The sequence below is a fragment of the Arachis hypogaea genome, chromosome 15, assembly GCF_003086295.3.
Source record: "Arachis hypogaea cultivar Tifrunner chromosome 15, arahy.Tifrunner.gnm2.J5K5, whole genome shotgun sequence".
NCBI classification, from domain to species: domain Eukaryota; kingdom Viridiplantae; phylum Streptophyta; class Magnoliopsida; order Fabales; family Fabaceae; genus Arachis; species Arachis hypogaea.
Genome location: NC_092050.1, coordinates 77,371,255 through 77,377,573, shown reverse-complemented (window position 1 = coordinate 77,377,573; position 6,319 = coordinate 77,371,255). Strand labels below are relative to the sequence as shown.

General features: G+C 37.4%; 1 non-coding gene across 1 annotated transcript; it reads left to right on the top strand.

Annotated features, from left to right (window-relative positions):
- Positions 1–4,291: 4,291 nt before the first annotated feature.
- On the top strand, positions 4,292–4,399 carry LOC112753879 (small nucleolar RNA R71). Its single transcript, XR_003178242.1, has one exon. It is a non-coding gene; the product is annotated as a small nucleolar RNA R71 (small nucleolar RNA).
- Positions 4,400–6,319: the final 1,920 nt, after the last annotated feature.

The following is a 6,319-nucleotide window of genomic DNA, read 5'->3' as shown; positions in this document are numbered from 1 at the left end:
CTATGTAAAAACAATGCCAAAAAGCGTATAAATTATCCGCTCATCACAACACCAAACTTAATTTGTTGCTTGTCCCCAAACAACTAAAAATCAAATAGGATAAAAAGAAGAGAATATACTATAAATTCCAAAATATCAATGAAACTTTGCTCCAATCAGATGAGCGGGACTTGTCGGTTTTCGCCTCTTGAATAATTTTGGCATCTCGCTTTATCCATTGTGGTTCAGAATGATTGTCATCTATAGGAACTCAGAGTTCAGATAGTGTTATTGATTCTCCTAGTTCAGTATGTTGATTCTTGAACACAGCTACTTTATGAGTCTTGGCCGTGGCCCTAAGCACTTTATTTTCCAGTATTACCACCGGATACATAAATGCCACAGACACATAACTGGGTAAACCTTTTCAGATTGTGACTCAGCTTTGATAAAGTCCCCAATTAAAGGTGTCCAGGGTTCTTAAGCACACTCTGTTTTTGCTTTGGACCTTGACTTTAACCGCTCAGTCTCAAGTTTTCACTTGACACCTTCACGCCACAAGCACATGGTTAGGGACAGCTTGGTTTAGCCGCTTAGGCCAGTTTCAAGGATGAATTCGAAACCATGTACTTCTTGTTCTTTTGTAATTAAAACAGTTTTCATTTAAGAGAGGTGATGGATTCATATTCATAACTTTAAGGCATAGACACTTAGACACTAATGATCATATAGTAAAGACACAAACATAAATAAAACATAAAGCTCAAAAATCAAAAAACAGGAAAATAAATAAACAAGGAGATTAAGGAATGAGTGCACCTTAGTGAGGGTGGCGTCTTCCTCTTCTTGAAGAAACAATGGTGCTTTTTAGCTCCTCTATGTCTCTTCCTTGTCTTTGTTGCTCCTCCCTCATAGCTCTTTGATCTTCTCTAATTTCATAGAGGATGATGGAGTGCTCTTGATGCTCCACCCTTAGTTGTCCCATGTTGGAACTTAATTCTCCTAGGGAAGTGTTGATTTGTTCCCAATAATTCTGTGGAGGAAAGTGCATCCCCTGAGGCATCTCAGGGATTTCATGGTGAGGAATCTCCTCATGCTCATGTTGAGGTCCATGATCTCTTATTTGCTCTATCCTTTTCTTAGTGATGGGCTTATCCTCTTCAATGAGGATATCTCCCTCTTTGTCAATTCCAGCCGAATTGCAGAGGTGGCATATGAGGTGAGGAAAGGCTAACCTTGCCCAAGTGGAGGACTTGTCAGCTACCGTGTAGAGTTCTTGAGGTATAATCTCATGAACTTCCACCTCTTCTCTAATCATAATACTATGGATCATGATGGCCTGGTCTATAGTAACTTCAGACCGGTTACTAGTAGGAATGATTGAGCGTTGAATGAACTCTAGCCATCCCCTAGCCACTAGTTTGAGGTCATGCCTTCTTAATTGAACCGGCTTGCCTCTTGAGTCAATTTTCCATTGAGCTCCTTCCTCACATATGTCTATGAGGACCTGGTCCAACCTTTGATCAAATTTGACCCTTCTTGTGTAGGGGCGTGCGTTCTCTTCCATAATTGGCAAGTTGAACGCCAGCCTTACATTTTCTGGACTGAAATCTAAGTATTTCCCCCGAACCATGGTGAGCCAATGCTTTGGATTCGGGTTCACACTTTGATCATGGTTCCTAGTGATCTGGATACTCATTCTTTTTAAGCTTGAAAGGAACTTCAGGGATCACTTTCTTCTTGGCCACAACTTCATAGAAGTGGTCTTGATGGACCTTTGAAATTAATCTCTCCATCTCCCATGACTCAGAGGTGGAAGTAATTGTCTTTCCTTTCCTCTTTCTAGAGGTTTCTCTGGCCTTAAGTGCCATTAATGGTTATGGAAAAATAAAAAGCTATGCTTTTACCACACCAAACTTAAAATGTTTGCTCGTCCCCGAGCAAAAGAAGAAAGAAAGTAGTAGAAGAAGAGAAATGGAGGAGAGGGAGAGAGAGGTATTTTCAGCCAAGGGGTGAAGATAGGGTTGTGTTGTGTGAAAATGAAGAAGGAATTAGGGGTTTATACAGGAGTGGGGGGAGGGTTAAGTTTCGGCCATTAGGGTTGGGTTTGGGAGGGAAAATATTTTAAATTTTGAAGGTAGGTGGGGTTTTTGGGGAAGAGAGGATGGATGTGAGTGGTGAAGAGGTGATGGGAAAGAGTGATTGAGTTGATTGGTGAAGGGTATTTGGGGAAGAAAGTTATAAAAAGGTGTGAAGAGGAGAGAGAAGAAGATGTGGGGATCCTGTGAGGTCCACAGATCAAATGGGGTCAAGGACTTAACATCCCTTCTCCAATTAGGCGTGTAAAATGCCCTTGCTGTGCAATCCTGGCGTTTAACGCCAGACTGTTGCCTGTTTCTGGTGTTAAACGCCCAAATGTAGCTTGTTTCTGGCGTTTAACGCCAGGTAGATGCTTGGTTCTGGCGTTAAACGCCAGCTTGGTGCTTGTTTCTGGCGTTAAATGCCAGACAGATGCTTGTTTCTGGCATTTAACGCCAGCATGCTTCTCCTCCAGGGTGTGCTGTTTTCAATGTTGTTTTTCATTCTGTTTTTGATTTTTCAGTAGTTTTTGTGACTTCACATGATCATCAACCTAAAGAAAACATAAAATAACAATAAATAAATATAATTAGATAACATTGGGTAGCCTCCCAACAAGCGCTTCTTTAATGTCAATAGCTTGACAGTGAGCTCTCATGGAGCCTCACATATGTTCAGAGCAAGGTTGGAACCTCCCAACACCAAACTTAGAGTTTGAATGTGGGGGTTCAACACCAAACTTAGAGTTTGGTTGTGGCCTCCCAACACCAAACTTAGAGTTTGACTGTGGGGGCTTTGGTTGACCTGCAGTGAGAGAAGCTTTTCATGCTTCCTCTCCATGGTTACAGAAGGAGATTCTTGAGTTTTAAACACAAGGTTGTCCTCGTTTAGTTGAAGGATCAATTATCCTCTGTCCACATCAATCACAACTCTTGCTGTGGCTAGGAAGGGTCTTCCAAGGATGATGGATTCATCCTCATCCTTCTCAATGTCTAGGATTATGAAATCAGCAGGGATGTAAAGGCCTTTAACCTTTACTAGCACGTCCTCTACTTGTCCATAAGCCTATTTTCTTGAGTTGTCTGCCATCTCTAATGAGATTCTGGCAGCTTGCACCTCAAAGATTCCCAGTTTCTCCATTACAGAGAGTGGCATGAGGTTTATCCCTGACCCCAGGATAAGAACTTTCCAGGATCCTGTTTCTTCTGAGGCAATCTCAGTTGATCCAGATCACTTAGTTCATTGATGAGCAAGGGAGGTTCATTTTCCCAAGTCTCATTACCAAATAATTTGGCATTCAGCTTTATGATTGCACCAAGGTACTTAGCAACTTGCTCTTCAGTAACTTCTTCATTCTCTTCTGAGGAAGAATACTCATCAGAGCTCATGAATGGCATAAGGAGGTTCAGAGGAATCTCTATGGTCTCTAGATGAGCCTCAGATTCCTTTGGTTCCTCAGAGGGAAACTCCTTATTGATGGTTAATTCAATGACCTTGCACTCTCTTTTTGGATTCTCTTCTGTATTGCTGGAGAGAGTACTAGGAGGGGTTTCAGTGACCCTTTTACTCAGCTGGCCCACTTGTGCCTCCAATTTCCTAATGGAGGACCTTGTTTCATTCATGAAACTTAAAGTGGCCTTAGATAGATCAGAGACTATGTTTGCTAAGCTAGATGGATTCTGCTCAGAACTCTCTGTCTTTTGCTGAGTGGATGATGGAAGAGGCTTGCTGTTGCTGAACCTGTTTCTTCCACCATTGTTAAATCCTTGTTGAGGCTTTGTTGATCCTTCCATGAGAAATTTGGATGATTTCTCGATGAGGGGTTATAGGTGTTTCCATAGGGTTCACCCATGTAATTCACCTCTGCTATTGCAGGGTTCTCAGGATCATAAGCTTCTTCTTCAGAAGAGGCCTCTTTAGTACTGTTGGATGATTCCTTCAATCCATTAAGACTCTGAGAAATCATATTGACTTGCTGAGTCAATATTTTATTCTGAGCCAATATGACATTCAGAGTATCAATTTCAAGAACTCCCTTCATAGGCGTCCCATTACTCACAGGATTCGTTTCAGAAGTATACATGAACTGGTTATTTGCAACCATGTCAATGAGTTCTTGAGCTTCTATAGGCGTTTTCTTTAGGTGAATGGATCCACCTGCAGAATGGTCCAATGAAATTTTAGATAATTCAGAAAGACCATCATAGAATATATTCAGGATGGTCCATTCTGAAAGCATGTCAGAAGGACACTTTTTGGTCAGTTCCTTGTATCTCTCCCAAGCTTCATAGAGGGATTCTCCTTCTTTCTGTCTAAAGGTTTGAACATCCACTTTAAGCTTGCTAAGCTTTTGAGGAGGAAAGAACTTGCCTAAGAAAGCCGTGACCAGCTTATCCCAAGAGTTCAGGCTATCCTTGGGTTGAGAGTCCAACCATATTCTAACTCTGTCTCTTACAGCAAATGGGAAAAGCATAAGCCTGTAGACCTCGGGATCAACTCCATTGGTCTTAACAGTATCACAGATCTGCAAGAATTCAGTTAAGAACTGAAAAGGATCTTCTGATGGAAGTCCGTGAAACTTGCAGTTCTGTTGCATCAGAGAAACTAATTGAGCTTTAAGCTCAAAGTTGTTTGCTCCAATGGCAGGGATTGAGATGCTTCTTCCATGTAAATTGGAATTTGGTGCAGTAAAGTCACCAAGCATCTTCCTTGCATTGTTATTATTTTCGGCCATGTTTTCTTCTTTTTCAAAAATTTCTGTCAGATTTTCTCCAGAGTTGTGCTTTGGCTTCCCTTAGCTTCCTCTTTAGAGTCCTTTCATGTTCAGGATCAGCTTCAACAAGAATGTTCTTATCCTTGTTCCTGCTCATATGAAAAGGAAGAAAACAGAAAAGAAAATATGGAATCCTCTATGTCACAGTATAGAGATTCCTGTATGTGAGTATAAGAATAGAAGAAGAGAAGAAGAGAAATTCGAACACCAAGAGGAAGAAAGGGTTCGAATTTTGAGATGAAGAGAAGTGTTACTAAATAAATAAATAATTAGAAGGAGATGAGAGAGAGGGAATTTCGAAAATTAATTAAATTAAACATAAAATTTAAATTTTGAAAATTAAAATTGAAATCAAATTAAATTAAAATTTAAAACAATTAGTTAATTAAAAAAAAGAAATTTGAAAAAGGGGGAAGGGATTTTCAAAAATTAGAGAGAGAAAATTAGTTAGGTAATTTTGAAAAAGATATGATTGAAACAAAAAGTAAAGTGGTTAATTGAAAAAGATTTGAAAATCAAATTTGAAAAGATAAAAAGTTAGAAAAGATTTTGAAATTAAATTTTGAAAAAGATGAGATTGAAATTTAATTTGAAAAAGATTTGAAAAAGAAATTAAAAAAGATTTGATTTTGAAAATTAAAGTTGATTACTTGACTAACAAGAAACTAAAAAGATATGATTCTAGAGTTTAAAGATTGAACCTTTCTTACTAGGCAAGTAACAAACTTAATATTTTTTTGAATCAATCACATTAATTGTTAGTAAATATTTGAAATTATGAAACAAAATAAGAAAAAGATTTTTGAAAATCATTTTGGAATTTTCGAAAATTATGGAAGAAAAATGAAAAAGATTTGATTTTTGAAAAAGATTTGAAAAAGATAAGATTTTTAAATTAAAAATTTGATTTGACTCATAAGAAACAACTAAATTTTAAAAAGTTTTGAAAAACTCAACTCAAATTTTCGAAAATTTATGAGTGAAAAAGGGAAAGATATTTTTTTAATTTTTGAATTTTAATCAAGAAAGAGAAAAACATAAAAAAGACTCAATGCATGAAAATCTTGGATCAAAACATGTGATGCATGCAAGAACACTATGAATGTCAAGATGAACACCAAGAACACTTTGAATGTCAAGATGAACACCAAGAACTTATTTTTGAAAAATTTTCAAGAAAAGAAAACATGCAAGACACCAAACTTAAAAAATTTTTATTCTTTAGACATTAATGTTTCAAGAATGCATATGAAAAACAAGAAAAGACACAAAACAAGAAAATATGAAGATCAAACAAGAAGACTGGCCAAGAACAACTTGAAGATCATGAAGAATGCAATGCATGAAATTTTCGAAAATAATTAAAAAGATGCAATTAACACCAAACTTAAAACTTGACTCTAAACTCAAACAAGAAACACAAAAAATATTTTTGATTTTATGATTTTATAATTTTTTTTTTATTTTTCGAAAATAAGAAATAAAGAG